We start from the raw sequence: 20,256 nt of genomic DNA on the forward strand, positions 1-20,256 counted from the left end.
AAATAAATAAAAGTAATTACCTCACCCCCTGCAAAATAAAAAGAAAAGGAAACCGAAGTCCAGAGAGGTTAAATGATGTCCCAGATCACAGAACAAGTAAATAGTCAATCCAGGATTCAAGCTCAAGTCCACTCCACCTCAAAGCCCATGCTTTTAGCCATTGTGGTCTCCAGAGTCCTTTCCTTCCCTTCTCTGGGACTATCTCACTGACTTAACCATGATGTAACTTCACCAAGTACTGCCTAAGAAGCACTAGTTCCCCAGTTAGGGACATACTGCAGACCTTAGTTGGTCTTGTGAATTAGCATATCAAAGGCTCTGATAAATCCTGCAGAAAGAAAATCCACAGCTTGGTTGGACTTAGTTTCCCAGCCCAACGTGATGGCACATCCTTTTTTGGTAAGCAGGATGCCTGTTATCAAAAAAAAGCTCTCAGAAATCCTGATACCATGCAGATAAGAAGCCTGTCAGCATCCCCCTGCTCAGCCTCCAGCCTCCTCCCCTCCCCTCTGAGCTGTCCCAGAGGCCATTAACTAGCAAAAGATGGGCTGCAGCAGTCATTTAGGCTTTGATGTTCCCGAGGGCAACTCATCATCATCTTTGACACTTCCAGGCAAGAGGTCCCCAGGGAACCTGGGGTATGTTTGGCCCCATCCCACCTCCCTTTGTTCAGCAGCACCAGCTCTTGGGGAAAAGGGCACTGCCAGTCCTGTTTCCAGGTTGGCTATTCCATTAAAGTCAACCTCAGCTACCTGGGTCCTCAGCTGGGCCTCAAGTAGCTGAGATACTTAGAATGTTGGGACTGAAACGGAGGGAAGGAGAGAGAGAGAGGCTCTGAGGATGCAAGAGCTTTTAGGATCTGAAAATCAAAGCCTTTTAGAGTTTGAAGGTGGATGGAAGAGACCTAGAACCTCAAAGAAGAGGAGGGACTAGGAAAGGTCCCAGATCTGGCCCAGTCTGGGGTGGAGCTTGAACAGTGGGACTTTTTACAAGCCATCCAGGTACACTGTTGCCAGCCATGTCCAGCTCCATGCTCCTGGGGCAGTCTGCAGCCCCCAGCCAGGTCTCCCCCACAGCCCTCCCCACAAGGAGCAGCTGAGGCTGGCCTTCGGGACCCCAGGGCTCTCACCAGTCAGCACCTGCCCAGGGAATGCAGGCTCCCAAGGCAGGGGTTACAGGAGTCAGACGCAGAAGGTCTAGAACCAGCTCCGCAGCTAACTGGCCCTGAGAACTTTGGACCAGCCTGTCCCCTCTCTGGGCCTCAGCTTCCACCCCTGCTGAATAGGTGATTATGATCCTTGTCCCCCATCTGTCTTCTCCATAGCCCAGGGCCTCAAGATGCTTACAGGGAAGGGCAGGGCTTACCTCCCAGCTGACAGCAAGGGGCAAAGATGGTGCCAGGCCATCTCCTTCTCCTGGCCAGCCCCTCTTCCTTCTGAAACCACAGGCAGACCTCAGCTGTCCGGCTCAAGTTTCCCTTCTGCATCTGTGCTCCCACACTGCCCAAGGCCAGGCTCACAAGGTCAGCCCAGTTACCTCCCTGCTCATTTTTGGGGCGCTGCAGCTTGACTCCCCAGGGCCTGGCAGAATGCCCATCTTTGGACTATCAGACCCTTAGCATTCCCAAGGTCAGCCACCAGCCCTCCCTTTCTTTTCTCTCCTCCAGGTCTCAGATCCCTGGCTGGGAAGTGGACAGGTCACAGAGCCAGGCATCCTCCCCCAAGATGGCTGCCAGATCCCACCCCAGCTCACTGAGCACCCACACCGCATCAATGGTCCCTGCCTGCTGTTAGCACACCCCACAGGCAGGGCGCTCCCTACCTCCAGTCACACAGCTAGCATCAATGAAGCTCTCAGAAAATGCAAGACTAAGCTCTTTACACAAATAAACACATTTCATTCTCCCCCAAAATTTTACAATACAAGTACCACTATGCCCATTTAACAAACAAGGAAACAGAGATCCTAAAAGGTCGAGTTACCTGCTGAAGGTCGCACAGCTGGCAGGTGATGGAGGTGCCTGCTCCTTGATTTCACTGCTTGTTTCCTCTTGACGTTATCTGACAGTAAGAAAGGGCTTCTGTTTAAAACTCACAGTAAAAGATACTTCTAAAAATGTGTTTCCTTGGGACTAGCTGAACCCTTTTCCCCAAGGACCTGGTCCTGGGGGCTGTCAAGACCCCCCAGGTGACCTCCTCATCCCAGCCCCACTCCTACGCTCTCAGTCAACCACAGGCCAGGACACCTCCTCCCAACATCCTCAGAGGCTTGTCTTTGATAGAGGGGGTGCAGCCCAGAGACTGAAATTGAATTTAAATGGAGTGTGATGAGGGGAGGGGTGTGGGGTGTGAGGCCCTCACCCCCAACCACTTCCTCAACATTCTGGAGGCTGCTATCTAACTAAGCGACTCCCCTTAGAGTAGCATCTCTGACTCTCCCAGGGTCCCTAGTGTCACCCCAGCCCCAACCCCAACCTACTCATCAGCTAAGCTTTCAACATTGGGAAGAAGGAAGAGGAGGAAGAGGGATAAAGGGGAATGTAGGGGAAAAGGGGAGGGGGAGGAGAAGGAGGGGAAGGGTGAACAAGTGAAAGGGAAGAGGGGGTGGGAAGCGGGGGTGGGGGGGATGCGGGGAGGAGGAGGGGTGGGAGCAGGAGTGAGAGGGATGGAGGGAGGCGGGGAGGAGGGGAAGAATTGTACCTAGACTCCTCTGTGTCATCAAGTGGACTATAAATACATAAAGAGCATGAATGAGTGGGCCAAGGGCTCACCTTATTTGCAGGCTGCGGCCCCTCGGGTGGTGGGTCAGTTTCTCCCCAGTTCAAGAGGCCAGAGGGGGACTTTGAAGCTAAGCCACCCCAGCCCCCGCCCCCTTATCCTCACCCGAGCTTGAGCTTCAAACAAAGCGGGCAGCCCCGAGAAAAGGGGCGCAGGTGACAGCAGCCCCTGGCAACCGTTGCCCCGGCAACCATTGGCAGCTGCAGGGACTACGTCATTGCCTAGCTCCAACCCAGCACAGCACAGGCCCCCCTAACTTGTCCTGTGCCCAAGTCCCCTAACTCGCATGCTGGCCAGGCAGGGAGCTGGCAGCAGAAAGGGCAGAGTTTAAGACACCAGGTTATGGGGAGCACTGGGGGACATCTGCCTAAGTTTGTCAACATTGACTTTAAAATCCTGTGATCAAAAATGCCTACTATCAGCTACATTTGCCCCTGGAGGCTGCCAGCCTGTGGCCTTGGCCTCAACCCACACAGGATACCCTTCTAATCCCCACCATTGGCTGCCACGAGCACAGAATGCGCATGATACTTCCCTGGAAGCATCTCAGGGGAGTACCTCTGCCAGGAAGTCTTCCCAGATTGCCACAACCCACCAGGAATCTTTCTTCTGAATTAGCCCTAGGGCCTTCCTCTAGGGCTCCCTGGGGGATAACAATGGGTCAACCCTCCTTTCTGTGCCAGTAAGTACCAGTCTGGGGAGGGAGAGAACAAAAGCAAAGCTTCTGAAACCCCGCCTGTGTGCCAGGCACTACATTAGACATTCTGGAGATCCATTTCCACTACTCTACAAAGTTAGCCCTATTGAACCCACCTTACAGATGAGGAAACAGAAGCTCAGGAATGTGATGTGACTTGCTCAAGGCCACTTAAGGCTGGTAAGAGAGGTGTATGGAATTCAAATCATGATCTCCTCTGAGACATGAAGACCCAATGTCCATCTGATGCTTAACTATCCCCCATCTAGTGCACATCCAGACTTTATTTGATCACCTCCAGTGACACAGAGCTCACCTCATCTCAAGAGGGCACATCCCTTTGACCTCTAAAAAGTCCTTCACAGCCATTGAGTCAAAGGGAAAAGGACATCAAAGCCATGGGTGGCCTCCATGTGCCACACAGGGCCCAGAAGAGAACCAGGACTGCGGGCGCCCCCTCTGAGGCCTTCAGCTCCAGACCAGCAGCAGATCAGGAGAGAGGGTGAGACAGCTCAGGGGCTAAGGGGCCCAGGGTCTCAGAGCACTTCCCCAGAATAAGCAGGAATCCCCTTGGCGATCACACTCCAAGGGGATGGAGGGGATTTGGGATGGTTTCTGGCAGAGGCCATGGGAAAGGCAGCAGGGGCTGGGGCCATGGGATGGTGTGCCCGTGCACTCCACTACCTCCTCCCCCACCGATGGACCAGAGCCAGGAGGTGGCTATTGTCTCGCTGTCGGCCCAGAGCTGTGAGCTATTCAGGCACTATTTTTGGCCCTTGGAGGAAGAGGAAAAGAAAGCAAAGAAAGGAGTTGCTGTTCTCGGTGGAACCTTTGCCCGGAAAGGATTCCAGGGCCTGCTGGGCTAGAGAAGGCAGTCACTGTTGGATCAAAAGATCCTATGCTTGAAAGGAGATGGCAGGGACTGCGGTTCATGAGAGCCAGAGTCAGGGCACAGACGGAGTACCCCAGGCTTTTTACACAGAGTTGGTGCTCACTGACTGCCACAACACACAGAGAAATAGTGGCACAGGATTCCAGGTCCCACCCATAGTCACCAAACACTTGTAATAATAATAATAATAATAATAATAAAATAATAATAATAATAATAATAATAATAATAATAATAATAATAATAATAATATGCCTACAAAAGCCCATAGCTGCCCAGAACCAAGTCCCTGCCAAAGAGATTGACCATCCTCACTTAACACCCACAACACTCCTGACCAGGGTGGAGGTCGGGGACAAAATGATAAGGCTCATAAATCAGATAACTGACACTCATGGAGCAGCATGACTGCCAAAATAATAAGCTAGTGACTCCACTCCCTCCTACTTACGCCACCCCACCTCTTCCTTGTTTTCACCAACTCCAGTGCGCTAGCCTTCTTTCTATCCTCAGACACACCTCAGGGCCTTTGCACATGCTTTCTCTGCAACATAGCACATTCTTTCTGGGTTCTTTCCCTGACTGGTTCCTTCTTAGGTCTTAATTCACATGTCCCCTCTCCTAAGAAACCTCCCACGCCCACCCAACCAAAAATATCCATCCCTCCCTTCCATATCTCACCTTATCTTACTAAGTTTACAGCATTTAACACTGCCTGAAATGACCTTGTGATTTGCTTGTTATCCATTTCTCCATGTTTGCTCTGTCTTGTCTGTCTTTCTCAATACCTGTATCTCCAGGACCTAGTACGGCAGTGCCTGGTCCACAGTAGATGTTCAATGACTCCAAGTTAAATAAAATGAGTGAGACAAAGCTGAGACTCTCTCACGCCAGGTAGGCTCCAAGTCTCTTCCCAATAGAAGCCAGCTCCTGATGCTCAGGGCAGGGGGATTCCAACACTGAGCCATCCCTGCTCCCCAGCTTCTGACTGGGTTAGGACCATACACACTTCTGCTAGGTGCTTGGCCAGAAAGAGGCTCCCAAGACTGTGCATAGCCTGAAAACAAGAATAGGACCTGAAACTTCACCTCTAATACAGAGCCGCCTGGTAAAGGGCTCTTAAGAAGTCCTGCAGTGCAGAAGCCTGGGAGTCCAAGGCTTTCCTAAACTACTGGGACTGCAGACATACTTTCACAGGGACTGGATTTCTTGATATCTGAGATGCCATCAGAATCTGTGATCAAAACTTGGGTTTTCTGTCTCCATGAAGGCAAAGTAACTATTGTGACAGCTCTCAGCACCTGCTCCTGTGGCCCAGGGCCAGAGGGGACCTAGGGATGGGATCTGCTGATGACGGTAGGTCACATTCCCACTGTTGCAAATGCCAAGCTTCCATCTTGTCTCCCCAGGGGCTCCCCAAGGTAAATCAAGGAGGTAAAATGTCAAACACCTGTGGCCAGGGAGGATCCTGGGGTCAGGGCACCTGGGGCAGGTATATCCCAAGGATGAGCCTGCAGAGACTCATGAGGGAGTCAGAGCAGTGACAGGAACCGGATACAAGCATAGACAACATGATGTGCCCCTGACCTCCTTTGCAATGCACACAGTCACCCTCTGAGGAGTGGGCATTATTAAGCCCATTTTACAACTGGGAAAGCTGAGGCTCAGAGAGGGCAAGCCACTTGCCATGGGTCACATAGCTGGTGAAACTGGACCCAAATCCAGCTCTGTGCACTCCTTGCCTATGCTGCGCCCATTGTCCTGCATGGCACCCCAACTCCAGCCCTGGAATTTCCGGGACATGGAGAAGTGGTGTCAACCACTCTAAGGAAGTGGACATGAAGCCCCAAGAGGCTGCACGAGGGGCCCAAGGCATCAGAGCCCTGGAGTAGGGGCCAGACCCTCACCTCTAGATCCATGAGGTCCACAAACACTCTCATCCCACCCGGACAATAGTTACTGCAGCTCCTGGCCCTAGGTCTCCAAACCCAGGTTGGGGAGCAGAGGCCAGACTCCTGGGCCTGCTGACACCTGCTGCAGAGTCTCCGTGGGGAGGCACTGGCTGTTCTTTCCACCACAGACAGCGATGTGTGCTGCACCAGGGCCTAGCTTCCCTACCCCAGTCCAGGCACCGAGACCTGGGCATTCTTGGCACCCCTCCAAGGAACTGGAGAAAAGACTTTGCCCATCTGATCTGGGGCATGAGCACAGGTGGCAGAGCCCCAGGAGGGTGCGGCAGGCATGAGCATGGACGAAGGATAAGCATAGCTCTGAGGAAACTGCACGAGGACTCCTTCCGGCCCTGCCCACTGCCCGCAGCTCTCGCCAGGCGATGTCACATGCAGGTATGTGGGAGGGGGAACTGCCACAGGGTCAGAAACACATCTACCCAGGCACAGGCCTATTGAATGAGGGAGAGCAGGGGGCAGCATCCACAACCTGATCATTTGGGAAGTGAGTGTCCCCCCTTCCCAACTCTTCCATCAGACCCTCCTGCCTCCTGCCAGTCCTGTTCACCTGGAACCCTCTCGCCCTCTGTACCACCCATCAGGCTCAATGAGCTATTTACTCGCTAGTAGGAGCCTCTGAACGTGCAATGGTTGATACTAATGGTGGAAGTCCTGCAAGACTATGGAGAGGGTTTCTAGATGGAGGCGCCACCTGCACACAAACATCACCTGGTGCTGCTAGAGTGACCAATGTGCGGCTTGGGGACTAATGACCGGGAAGAATGTGGGAACTGGTGCCTCTCCCCACCAGGGCCAGAAACACTCAGGACTTGGGGGAGCCCTGAAGGATCCCACATGATGCCCAAGTTCCCTCTACCACTTCCCTGCCACACACCTGCAGGGACAGGGAACTCATGACCTCAGCTGGAAACATCATCTGGGGGCCGTGGGCAAAGGTCCAGACTTGGAGGCAGGAGACTACCTCTGATCGGCCAGGGGACCAGGGGCCTCCTTCCTCATCTGTGAAATGTAGATGCGAATCTCCATGAACAATAGTACCCAAGACTGAAAGAGGGTCTTTGTAGACAGTGAAGCTGTATGCACCAGGGGTGGGGGGGTGGATTGGGTTATGAGTCGCCCTGTGGGGTTGATACATGCCCAGCTGGTGACAAAGCCAGAAGAGCAGTGGGCAGAGGACCCCAGGCCAAGCATGACTCAGCTGCCCTAGCCAGCCCCTGGCGTTCACCCTTCACATTTGTCACCATCAAGGCAGGTGGATCTGGGCAGCTGTTCCCCAACCACAGGCTCAGAAACCAGAGTGCCAGCCACAGAGCCACACCCTGAGGGCCAGATTCGGCCAAGGACCCAGAAGCAGCTGGCCATCCAGCGCAGACCCCAGGAGCCAAGGGACTCAGCTTTCCCAGGAAACCAGCCCAGCTCAAACCCAGGTCTCCCCTGCAGGCCTGGGATAGTGGTCAAGTCAGGTCATGGGTCTCAGGAAGAAAGGGGGACCCCCATTCATGGATGACTCCTTAGGTCAGCAGATTGAGACCCCATTGGATGGGCATGTTCAAGAGGGCAGACTCTCTGAGAGCTGGTGCCTTACCCAGTGACACCATGGGAGGACAGGGCTGATGCTTGGGATAAACTCCCTGCTGCTCCCTCAGAGAAGGGCTTGGCGGTGGCCCAGAATAGTGGCAATGACAACATTGCTTATGGTGTGCCAGGCGTTATACCCAGTGCTTAAGAGTTATGACTCAACCTTCTCAAGACTATCCTCCTTTTAAAGATGATGAAAACAAGGCACAGAGAGGCTAATGCACCTGTCCAAGTTCACACAGCTGATGGAGCTGGTACAGAACTAGGCAGCCGCAGACCTACCCACCTTGTGTTGCCTCTCCCTGGGGACAGCTGAGCTGGGCGATGGAGGGGCAAAGGACCAGGACAGCTGGAGAGGGGGGTCTACTGCTTATGGGCCACTGCAGCATGGGGCTGTCTCAGATAATCCCACAGGGTCTCATGTAGATATGAGAGACTCAAGTATCTTTATGCCCATTTTACAGCCAAGGTAATGAGACTTAGAGAAATTAAGCCACCTGCTCAAGTTCACTTTTCAAGGATTTGAACTTAGTTCTACCTGAACTGCCCTGTGACCAAACCTGAAACAAAACCTTCAGCTGAGGCTTAGGAAGGACCTGTCCAAGCTGAACTTTGTGCTAAGTACACAGTTTGCAGCCATTTTCCCCAAATTCCAGTAACAGCCCTGCCAAGGGGTGGTAGTGTCATCTCTGCGTAGAGGTGAAGACACTGAGGTCTACAGAGGTCGTGACCTTGGATAGCAGGATACGAGCCTCTGAAGCCCTCTGCTTTCCCCTGTGGGCCTAGAGAGACAAGGTTAGGGCTTCTGGGAGCAGGAAGGCACAGGCCTGAGGTTGGGAGGGAGAGCAGAGATGGCAGAGGTGGCTCTGGTCTGCCACTGTTGCTCGTTTGGAGACAGTTTAAGTGGCCCTGAGCTCAGGGAGCCAGGCTGGAGCCACTAGCCATATAACCACCAGTCTTTCAGGGGACCGGAGCAGGACTGGCTACTGGACAGAGAGGCCCCCACCCCCAAGCCGTCTCCCTCTAATGCAGAGGCCTGTCCACTGGTGCCTGAAAGCTCTGCCAGTTCATCCAGGGCTCAGCTTTTATCTCTGCCTGCCTGGAACCGTCAAGTGCACCACAAACCGCCAGAACCTGAGCCAGCGCCAGCCTGGGAGCCTGATGCCCACCACACTGGCCTCCGCGACAAAGCACAAGTCAGGCTGGGGATAGGGGGTGGGTCCTCCTGGTGCCCAGGTGCTCTGGCTCTCCTGGGGCAGGGAGGCAGGAAGAAGACTCTTCAAATTATTACACATTATCTCCAGGCCTAATTTTCCCCTTCTGCCCAAGGGGGAGATCATAATAATAAAGACTGACATATGGGTGAGGTGCTGTTGTACACACTTTCACTCCATTAAGGCTCACAACAGTCCCCTGAAGTACAGACATCATTATCCACTTTTTCTAGGTGAGGAAAATGAGGCCCAGATGCCCAAGTTCACAAAACCAGAGACTAACAAAGCCAGGATTCTCCCCAGGCAATCAGCCTTCCTATCTCGGAGGGTCCTGTCGCCCCAGAGAAGCATGGGCTTGGCAATGGCAGGGATGGGGTTCGAGACAAGGCCACATGTCCTCTGGTCCCCAGCACAGAATCTGGCCTGGCCAAGAGGCCCCCTCCCCAGTGAGGGGGCAGGAGAGCACCGTGGATAAGAGCCCAGACTCTGGAGCCCCCACGATGAGCAGTCACTCCTGTGTAAGCCTCCAGTGCCTCAGTGTCCTCTGTCTCTAAAGTGCACATCAGGAGCTCGTGCCTCACAGGCATAAAGGTGCTTGTAAAGCACTAAGCACGGGGCCTGGCAGAGGCTGAGGGCCGGAAGGTTCAGGATTGTTCTAGCCCAGCTGACCCACCAGGAAACCAGGGAGAGTTTGAATCTTGAGGGGCCTGTAGGGATGTCTCAGCCCACTTGTGTCCAGGCAGGCACCCACAAGGGCTCAGAAAGCATGTGTCCCAAGCTCCTCCCCAGAGCAGCCCTGGCCTGACCCTGTATCTGCAGGGCTCCCAGGGGGCCTCAAGGAACTCCTGCTGGGACGTGAGGACAGACCAGTGGAGGGCAAGCCTGGGGAGGCTAAGGCACAGCCAGAAACCAGCCCCCACCCCATTTAAAAGGCCCCTCTGTGCCAGTCCTGCCCTGCCCCCACCTGCCATCTGCCTGGTCCCTGGGGTCCTGGTCCCCCCCGCTGCTGGGTTTGCTCACGTGATGCCCCATCTGCTGTGAGTCAGAAGGCAGATTGAGGGCCAGTCTTGGTTGGCGTTAGGGTTGCTGAGCCTCCTCTGGTTCTTGGTAGGGCGGCGGCACTGAGAATTGGGGCTGTGTTGTCACATTACCCCCATCCTCTCACCATCCCTGACCCAACTCTTCACTGCATCCCTGACATGGGTGTGGCCCCTACCACTCATGACTCACAGGCAGCTCTTACTGAAGATGAAGTGACCTGAGGTCCAGCTCAGCTGGAGCATAGTCCATGTGGCCCACTTGAGGCCACATGGAGGGCTGTCCCTGCCCTCCCCCTCCCATCTCTGTCATGCTGGGCCCTGCTAGGAAGGCCACCCCACAACGCACAGACCTGGCCACAGCTCTGCCTTCTCTTTTACCGTCTTTCTCCTGGGCTGAGTGGCCAACCCTTCCACCTCTGTCTTCACAGCCATGAAGCTGTCCTCCAAGCAGGAGCCTGGAGCCCCCTGAGCCCAGGCCTAGGGCAGCCAGGCCAGCCCTGCCTCACAACCCTGCCCTCCCCATCCAGCTGCAGTGGCAGCCTGGGCACCCAGACCCCAACCCCAACCCCACCCCAACCCTCTGGCTGCAGTACTACCCAAGACTTCCCATCACCCCTTCCCCTGAGAGCAGATTGGGACCTGCTGGCCTGGCATTCAGGCCACAAAAATGACCCTTGCCAGATCTCCAGTGCCATCACTGCCCCACCCCCCCACCCCTGTTCTCATCATTCCCAAAACTTTTCCCACGTAGTGTCCTCTGCCAGGAATGCTACCTTCCCCCACCCCAATCTCCATACACGCAAGCCAAACCCGCCTCCCCTCACCACCAGCCTCCATGGCCAGCCTCTATGCCCTCTGCAGAGCCTCTGGGTCCTCCCAGTGGGAGAGTTCTCTCCTCCTCTTCTAGCAAGCTTATCTCACTCCCCAGCCTCAGATCCTAACTGTCTTGTTTGTTTGTGTCCCTGACCAGTTGAGGATGTCCCAGCCATGCTGACTGGGCCCTGCCCAGTGGCCCAGGGAACAGAAGTGGCAACAACAGTGCAGGCTGCCTAGCCTCCCCATCCCAGACCACACCTGGAGTGGTGTCCTTCATGACCTAACACTCTCAGAGCCGAGCCCCAGGACCACGGGAGGCAGGACAGCTATGATCACCCCCATATGCCCACTTAGTACGGGGGCCCAGAGGGAGAGGCAAGGCAAGGTGGACATGATGATGCTATGACTGAGGTCCCTGGGGCCCCTGCAGCAAAGGGGGGTCAGGTCTGGCCCCAAGAGCTAGTCCCATCCCTGGACATGGGCAGTGAAGACCCCATGGGACCCCCGGCAGCCAGCAGTTCTCACTGACTGGAGACGCTTCTTCCTGCTCAGTCTCCAACCCCAAGGAGTCAGTCCTGAGGAAATCCGCGGCAGTGGGCAGGGCCTTGGTTCTGGGTCTGGACCACCCATGAGTTCTAAAACACCTTATTTGTCTCATTCGCTGCCATGTCCACCATCCCTAGAACAGTACCAGGCACACTATAGGTGCTGGATAATTATTTATAAGAATAATGTATTTGGCCCTCTATAGCCACAGAGGCTATTCCTCCCCACGCTACCTAGCTGAGGGCAGAGCAGTTCCAGGCAGGGTGGGAGTGGGGTAGGTAGAGGGGGGCCCTGCCTCAGTTCATGCTCCCCAACCCTCTCAGTCAAAAAAAAAACACCAGCCTCCTCCCATGGGGCCATGGGAGACCCCAACTCAGTCCCACAGGAAGGAGGCTGGTTGGGGAGGCAGGGAGGACAAGAACCAGCAGTTGCCCCAGGTGGGAACTGGCGGTGGGGAGGCCCTATCTGTGCCAGGCAGATGGGGGCCCGGGGTCTGGCAGTTGGCAAGCAGCGAGTCCTCAGCCTCTGCTTCCCCATCTACTGCCACTGGTTCCCAGGGTGTTCTCTCTAATCCCAGGTCCTCCATGCTCAGACCCTACTTCCAGGACCATCTCCTCCCAAAGGTGGCCTGGGTGATGAAGAGCCAGACTGTCCCCAGCTCACTGGGAGCCCTGAACGCAGCCCCCAGGTAGCTGCAGGTGAGGGCTGCAAGAGCCCTGTGCCTAGTCCCCTGCGGCGCCCTCTCCTCCCTGGGGCCAGATCCTGGCTTTCTATCCCCAGACTTGTTCTGTGGCCTTGGGGATAAGCCCCCTGCCTCTCACAACTTTGGTTCTCCTATCTGTACATGGGAGCAGGAGAGGATGGTTATCTCACTACCCAGAGAGCAGACCCCAGTTTGCTGGGCCCAGTGACTCTATGACTCTGAGCCTCAGTTTCCCTGGCTAGTGGCTCTGACAAGTTTCATCCTCTGGGGCCCCATCCCCTTCCCAGGCATCTCCCTGTCCATCCACCCCCAACTCTAGAGACCCCGCACAGCACTGCTCATGTGGGCTAGCTCCGAACCAGTTACCAAGACTTCAGTTCTCCGGTCTACCACCGCCCCACCCTCTGCCGCACACACCCCCATCCCTCCTCCCTCCTGCTCTCATGCCCTCCATCTGGTACCTGGTGACAGTTAGAAGGTCCCGCATGGGGCCAGGCAGCTGAATTGCCTTTCAAGATCCACCGCCGAGGCTTAACCTGCCAGCTGTGGTCCCACTGCTGAGAGAGCGCCTGTGGTGTGGAGGCTCCCAGCCCCTCTCCTGCAGCAGGGCAAGGCAGGCAGCCAGTGTGGAGCCGGGGGAGGTGCCTGAGTGTGTTTTGGTGGGGGGGACACCCCCCTCTGCCCCAGCTGGGCTCCTCCCTCCTCCTAGCTCTGCTGGGGATGACGGGACCATACGTGAGTCACGGATTTCTCAGAGGGAGGCTGGGAGGGGGCAGGGCTGAGAGAGCTGAGGCAGGGATACTGGGGGGGATGCCCATGACTCAGCGCTGGGCAAGGGGGCACTTCAGCCTCACCACACATCCAGGCAGACAGGTGCCAAGCTTCATGGATGGATCCTGGTTGGAGATATCTCTGCCTCCTCGCCTTCCATCTGGCGCTTCCCTAGAGCTGTTCTCCCCAAAGTTCCCGAGAGAGGCCAGGGTTGCTATGGCAACAGGCCGCCCAGATGCTGCCCCCACCCCCCAGACCCAGGCGACAACTGCCCCTTCCTGAAGGAAAGTCCAGCCTCCTTGGCAGCAGGCAGGAGTCGGCGCTGACAGGCAGAGCGGAAGGCAAGCTGGGGAAGGGAGGTGTCAAGCAGCCTGGCATGTGGCCAGCCAGGCCATGCACTACTGGCCACCTGACCTTGACTCCTCCCTGAGCCTCATTTAGTCCTCCCAGCAAAGGGACTCATCTCAATGCTCCCCAAGCACTCATGGTTTCAACATTCCAAGACTCAAGTTCTGGATTCTGAGACCCCCTACGGGTGTCTGGAAATGACCTGCCAGTCCAAACCTAGCAGACGTGTGACCTTCTGCCAAAGGGGAAACTGAGGCCCAGGTAAGAAGCCACTGCTGGTGGTTCCAAAAGCTCAAAAAGAGAAATTTTGAAATAGGCTGACGCCCCTACCCCATTTTCTGGCCACTGGTGTCTATCAGCAGTCCCCTCCCACTGCTAAGGTTCATGGCCACCTTGAGAGTCAGGAAGCTTCAGATGGCCCAACAGCCTGCCCTGTGGGGTGGGGACTCCCCATCCTCCCTCCAATGTGAACAAATGATTCCCAAATCACAGATGCTATAAGGATTTCACAACCTAATGAGGGTAAGTGATGTCGGCAATAATAACAACAGTAATAATAATAATGATTACATTTACTGATCATTTACTACATTCCAGACTCTTCCCTGGTGCCATTGCTGTTGCACCACAGGAAAACGTGTTGCTCAGAACAGTGCCTGGCACTTAATATGCTTTCAGTCAACATTTGCAGTGAATGTGGTGATAAAGAAGAAAGAGAAATGAAGCCCAGAAAAGAGAATTAACTTGCCCAAGGTCACACAGCTGGGAAGGGGCAGAGTTGGGACAGGAGCCCAGGTGGTCTGGCTCCACAGCTGGCTCTCCTAACCATTCATGAATCCAGCCTTCCCAGGCCTCTGGAGATGGTTCTGGACACAGTGGATGCTCAGGGCACTGAGGTCTGTTCTCTCTCACAGGGATCTGCATTCTAGAATAGTGGCATGGAAAAGTCACCTAATACAGCATCAATGGAAGCTCTTTAAGGCAGCCTAGGAGGCGAGGGGTCACTGCAAGTGAAGTCCACCCCTCACCTGCCTGCATAAATCAAGCTTCAGGGAGGAGGAAGGTCAATAAAGCTATACACTGGGGTGCAGGGAGGCCCCCCAGGCCAGAGCTTTCTCCAGGCAGTCAGCCTGCCATCCAGACTGTGGCCAGTGCCTGGAGCAGGTGGGCTCTGTGGCCACTGGGTCCATGTCTAGTCCACTGCTCCCTCCCAGGGTCACAGGGGTTATTACCTCATTGATGGGGCAGGAGGGGCTGGCCCATGCTAGAGGCCAAGAAACGAGAGAGCAGAAGTAAGCTTTCCAAAAAAGGATGGGGAGTCCCTTACATGCCATGTCTTTGGGAAAGCTGCCACCTCCAAGCCTCGGTTTCCCCAAGGTCTGTCCTTCAGGGCAAGGCCAGCTGGTCACTGGGGCAGCCTCAGCTGTTCCCCAGGGTCCAGGCCAGCTGGACAGCAGTCACTCACCTGACACACACACCACAGAGGGTGCTGGCCAGCAAGGCACGGGTGGAGGGTCGGCAGCACCACTCTCTCTGCAGTTGGCAGGGGCTCTCCGGGCTGGATGTCCGAGCAAGGAACGCAGAAGCCCAGAACCAGCTGCCACTCTGGCCACATACGAAAGGCCTATGGGGTGGCCCAGCCAGGGCAGGAGGTGGCCCGCCAAGCTCTGCCTGCACTCTCATCAGGTTTCTCAGAGACCTACTATGTGCTGGGCACTGAGCCAGGTGCCAGGGGGTGGAGAGATCAGCCCGGCTCACATCATGGTGACCCTGGGGAGTCAGTTATTGGCACCATAAAGCCCCCAGAGGGCTCTGGGAGTCAGAGGAGAGAAACCAAATAAATTATTATTAGTCACAACACTACCTATTGTTAGTACCAACAGGACTGATTATAGCAGCTGAGTCCATAGGGTTCACTGTGTAAGACGCTCTGCTCTATGTGGGTCCTTCATATTTCATCCTCTCGAACCCGTGTCCCACTCGCATGTCAGAGACATGAAGTAGCTCAGCCAAGGCCATACAGCTGGTCTGTGGCTGGGCCTCCAGACGTGTGCTGCAAAGGAGACAGAGATGGGGCCACAAGGGAGGTGAGAGGGCACGTAGTTCCCAGGACACGAGGGAAGACGGGACATCCATGGTACACACAGTGACAGAGGCTTGGGCGAGTGCAAGGACACACTGGGGCTTCTTCCCAGAGGCCTCACCCTTCTCCATCTCTAACCCTTCACCAGGGCAGCCTTGCAAACAGTGAAGAGCTGTGCCCACCTGCGGGAAGAGTCACGGGCAAACACTGCCTGCATGGTGGTGGGTTTTTATTGACAAGAACAGTTCAGGTCCAGGTTTCTCCCCTTGCAAGCTGAGTGGCCTCATAAATCATCGAGCACCACGCCTGGCACACAGTAGGTGCTCAACAAATGTTGGCCAACATCAGATACCAAAGGCCCAGCACTCAACAGTTTATAAAGGCCTTTCATGTCCATTGTCTCTATAAACAGTGATGATTGTTCCTATTTAACAGAGATGGAAACTGAGGCTCAGAGCACTTTTCCAAAGCCTCTCAGCACATCAGTAGCAGAGCCAGGACTCGAATCCAAGTCCTGTGACCTGGCCCACATGTTTTGTGGCCCGTGCTCCACGCCACCTCCCTGTTCATTCCCGTGGGAAAGCCTCCTGGCCAAAGGAGTGGGGGCGGCTGCAGTCCCATGATAACGCCAACTCCCGTCACAGCCACCCCAGCGCCTGGGGGGATGGCATTGCCCATGTGACTCAGCCGCCCTCACAAAGGGAACTGTGTGCCTTAGGCCTGCTTCTCTCACCCACCACCCATCCCCCAGCTGGAGAAGGAGCAGGGAGCCTTACAAACCCAAGACACAGGGATAGCTAGAGACACCATCAGCCATTAAAATGGGACAAGTCTCATGGAGATTCAAGCCCAGGCTTGGGTGCAAGAGGCTGATGCCAGCTCCAGTTAAGAAATGAAAGGCCAGGCCAGCAGAAGGCAGAGACCGCCCAGGTCCAAGCTGGTTTTCTGAGGCCTTATTTGGTACTCCAAGGACAGACTTAACACCCTTGGACTCCCTCGGGGGTGGAGCCCAGGCAGGTGCCCTGCCCACATTTACCTGCATCAGGTTTCAAAAGCACTGGGGCTTATGGTCTGGAAAAAGACACCCCCGGATACCAGCCCAGCTCCTGTGTCCACACCTATCTCCATCACTGACCTCTTTCCACTCTGACCCCCTGAAGGCTTCAGACTCAGAGCATATGTGCCACTATTGAGCTCTTATTGTGTACTCAACTTGAATTTTCTCCCACAGTCCTATAGAAGATTTGCTTTCTCCATTTGCTGAAGGAATAGACTGAGGCTCAGAGAGGGAGGGGGCCCAGCCCAAGGTCACACAGGATCTGACTTCAAGGCTTGCTTCCTCTCCCAATACCCCCTTCCCAGTTCCAGTGGCATCTTTACCACATGTCAACAAGAAGTGTCCTTGGGCCTGCCCCAGACAGGCAGGCACGCAGACAGACATCCCCCACCCTCCACGGTCACCATGCTCCCACCCAGGAACACAACAGAGGTCCTCAGACAAAGTTCAGGCTGGCTGGGCCTCCAAGGGCCATTCCTGCTGACCTCCCCAGAAGGCAGACACGCCTGGGTGCCCAGCTACCCGAGATAGGAGGTAGACAGGGCAGCCGCCCCCTCTCCTTAGGCATGACAGAATGTCTGATCTCAGCCCAGCCCCCCAAGTACACTTGGCAGGAGGGTTGGATCCAGCTAGAACAGGCCCGGAAGGTCATTCTGGCCACATTCTTGCCTTCCAGCCTTCAGAAGCCTCTGAGCCCAGGGCAAAGGCAGGCCCACCACAGACAAGCTACAAGGCCTCTCCACAACCCCACTGCCATGTTGCCCGCCTGGGCCACTCTTGCTGTGGGGAAGCAGGTGCAGGGCTGGAAACCCAGAGGCCTAATTTCTTCAGGTGAGACCCTAGCCATCTGTAAGTACCAGGCGTCCCTTTGCAGCTCAAGGGATTGGAGCCGGTAGGCTGGGTGGTGCCTCACCACTCAGCCTTGGAAGCCAGAAATGCAGCCCTTCCTGGCGGCGTGATATCTGGGAGAACCCTGAGTGATTTGATCAGAGGCAGCCTTGCCTGGGGAAGACCCAGTGATTGGGAGGCTTCAAACTGCCCCTCAACTCACCTAGACTCCTCCCAGCATTGCCCCCAAAGTCTTCCAAACAGCACAGCATGGGTCCTGGCATCAAACTATCCAGACCTGAGCTTCTGAGCCTCAGTGTCTGCAGGTGTAAAACGGGGACACACAGGCTCATCTGTAGCCAGGGCCTCTGAGTAGGGCAGTAACAGGTGCTGTCACTACCCCAGGCTCTCTTTCAATGCAAATTACCCCCCTTCGGGGAACAGAAGAGGCTTCTGCCTTCTCTATAGGAGTCTCCCTTCCTGAACAAGAGGGCCCAGACAGGCCATCCCAGCTGCTGCTGATGTCTCCATGGTTGTACCCCTTCTGTCAGCAGCGCCCCCAGCCCTGGTCTGTGAAGTTTGGGTGTCAGCTGCTCCAATGCACAAGACTTGGGCCAGGTGGCTCTGGTCAAGGGTGAGGATCGTCACTCCCATGCCAAGGGAGGCAAATGAGGCCCTGAGAGGTTGAGTGACTACCCACAAATTGGCACAGCAGTGGGCAAAGAGAGCAGGATTCACTTTGTCTTGGGGTGACAATGTGCCATCTCACTTGACTGCCACAGGCTCCCCAGGGCCCAGTCTCTCAACCTTGACCTCCCCACGCACCCCACTGCCACATCGCCTCGCCTCCATACACACACCTACTGAAGCCCAACAGAGAACAATGCGAAGGTGTTGCTGCAGGAGACCCACCTGAGGAGTCCTAAGAGGGTGCCTCAGTGTCCTTCCCTGGAAACCAGGGCTGCCGTCACTTCTCTTTTGGTAAAATGGTCAGGTGCACTTTGTGGAAAGACCAGCCTCACCCCAGGAGATGCCCCCAGTGCTTCCCAGAAGCACTGCTTTCCAAACTGTGCCTCTGCCCAGGGACCCCCCCCCGGGGGGGGCCTCCTCGTAAGTGCTAGGGCACAGATGGCTCAGGAGGTGTAATGGGGTGAGGATGACAGACACTCATTAGTAGGGGCGGCCTAATTAACAGAGGGAACATGAGGGGCCCATTTGACCACCCACACACCCCAGGGAGCCGAGTTGGTCGGCAAAGAGCTGGCCAGATGCCAGGCCCCCTCCCAGCTCCAGCCCCCAGCCTCTGTCGATACCGTGTAGGGCCAGGAGACTAAGCGTGTGTGGGTGGAGGTGAAGCTGGAAGACTCCAGCTCCCTGCTTTGTTCTCAAACCTGTTTCTGCCCACCTCCCTCGAGGCAGACAGCAAAACAGCCCAGAGAAGGAAAGCCTGATCGGAGGTCCCACAAGAGGCACTGGCAGGGCTGGCCCTTTCCTCCACGATGGCTCCCTGACCCTGCTGTGTCCTGGGCCACCATTTCGGGGTCTCACCACAGAGGCCTGGCCCAGGGCAGGCAAGCGACCATTCGGGGAACAGTTTGACTTTCACCTCCTGCCTCTGGCAGCCAGGGGTTGGCAGGGGGGAGGGCTGCACTGCTGGGTAGGGGGGCTGGGGAGAGGCGGAAGGACCCTGTCCTGGCCAGAGGGACAGGCATATACCCCCAGGCTTGGGCCCTGTCCCCACTCACCTGGAGAGACTGCCCTCATCCTCATCAAAAGTTAAACAACCTGAGCCAACCAACTCCTAAACCAGTTTCCCATGGGATCCCTGGAAACAGGCTCTAGGCACCGGGAGAGGAAGCCAGCAGAGACACTGGCTGCAGGCCTCCTGCCTCCCCATCTAAACACCCAGGTTTGCAGGCTCCCCTTGGCCCCCAGCCCTCCAGTCTCTTCATCTGAGCACAGGGAATACACCTCACACCCTGCTGGCTTCCCTGTGCCAAGATGGCCACCACATAAGCACAGCCAGCCCACACTCAGAGTGGCCGGGGGTAAACCCAGGATAGCCAGAGCCTCCTGATTTGGATCAGCCCAAAACCCTGAGCAGGCCAAGGGCCAGGCCTCATACATGCCTTCAGGCAAGGAACTAGACCTGGGGGTCGGCCAAGGTCAAGTGGGCCAGGCTGGGAGCCACACTCTCCCACCTTTCCCACCCCGTCCCCCACCCCGAACAGCAGATTCTTACCTCAGGTCTGGGCAGGCCCCTGGCTGGACTCTGCCTAGGCTGCCTCCTCCCCTTTCACCTCCTCCAGGGATCACAGGCACCCAGCCTGAGCTTGTCTGGGCAGGAGGCCCCAGGTGTGGCTCCGCCTGCCTGTCCTGCCCCATTTCCGGCTGGCCCCATGGCTGTGCTGCCGCCTCCCTCTCTCATTCCTGAGTTTCCCTGCAGGGGCTGACCTGATCCCTTGGGTGCTGAGTGTCCCCCCCACCTCACCTCAGCCCTTAATGGGCTTTCAGCACCTCTACACAGGGACAGTGGGCGGCTGGCCCAACCACGGACCCTGGATGAGCTGGGGGAGTCGCTGAATGTCTCTGAGCCTCAGCGCCCCCCTCCCCAGGGCTGTTGGGAGTTGCTGCCCCGAACCCCATGCATAATTACCAATTCTGCGAGTGAGCGCTGCCTCCTCTCTGAGCTCATGCCCCACCTAAAGCCTGGGTCCAGATTCACCTGCTTGTAATAAAAACAAGCCAAGAGCCAGCAGCTGGCTGGAGGCAAAAGGCGAAGTCGGGGTGCAGGGGAATGGGACGAACATGGGCCCCACTCTCAGAACATCCAGCCTCCTGTAAGACATAAAAGGGGAGCTGACACAGACAAAGCGTTGGGGCAGGGATAGGAGCTTCCTCCTAGGAAGGGATTAGGGGCCGCTGCCCCAGGTATC

General features: G+C 56.0%; 1 protein-coding gene across 4 annotated transcripts in view; it reads right to left on the reverse strand.

Annotated features, from left to right (window-relative positions):
- The window catches only part of ADGRG1 (adhesion G protein-coupled receptor G1), a 38,984-nt gene extending 19,311 nt beyond the window's left edge, over positions 1 to 19,673 (reverse strand). Inside the window, exons 1-2 of one of the 4 annotated variants that reach the window (XM_010967280.3) lie at positions 19,563 to 19,673; positions 1,983 to 2,060 (exon numbers count right to left, since the gene is read on the reverse strand). The gene's annotated coding sequence lies outside the window, so the exon portion shown is untranslated. Of the gene's footprint in view, positions 1 to 1,982; positions 2,061 to 12,694; positions 13,012 to 13,087; positions 13,228 to 19,562 lie in introns of those variants that run through there. The other 3 variants (XM_010967279.3, XM_074370678.1, XM_045504533.2) reach the window with 3 other exon arrangements.
- Positions 19,674 to 20,256: the final 583 nt, after the last annotated feature.

The sequence above is a fragment of the Camelus bactrianus genome, chromosome 9 (genome assembly GCF_048773025.1).
Source record: "Camelus bactrianus isolate YW-2024 breed Bactrian camel chromosome 9, ASM4877302v1, whole genome shotgun sequence".
NCBI classification, from domain to species: domain Eukaryota; kingdom Metazoa; phylum Chordata; class Mammalia; order Artiodactyla; family Camelidae; genus Camelus; species Camelus bactrianus.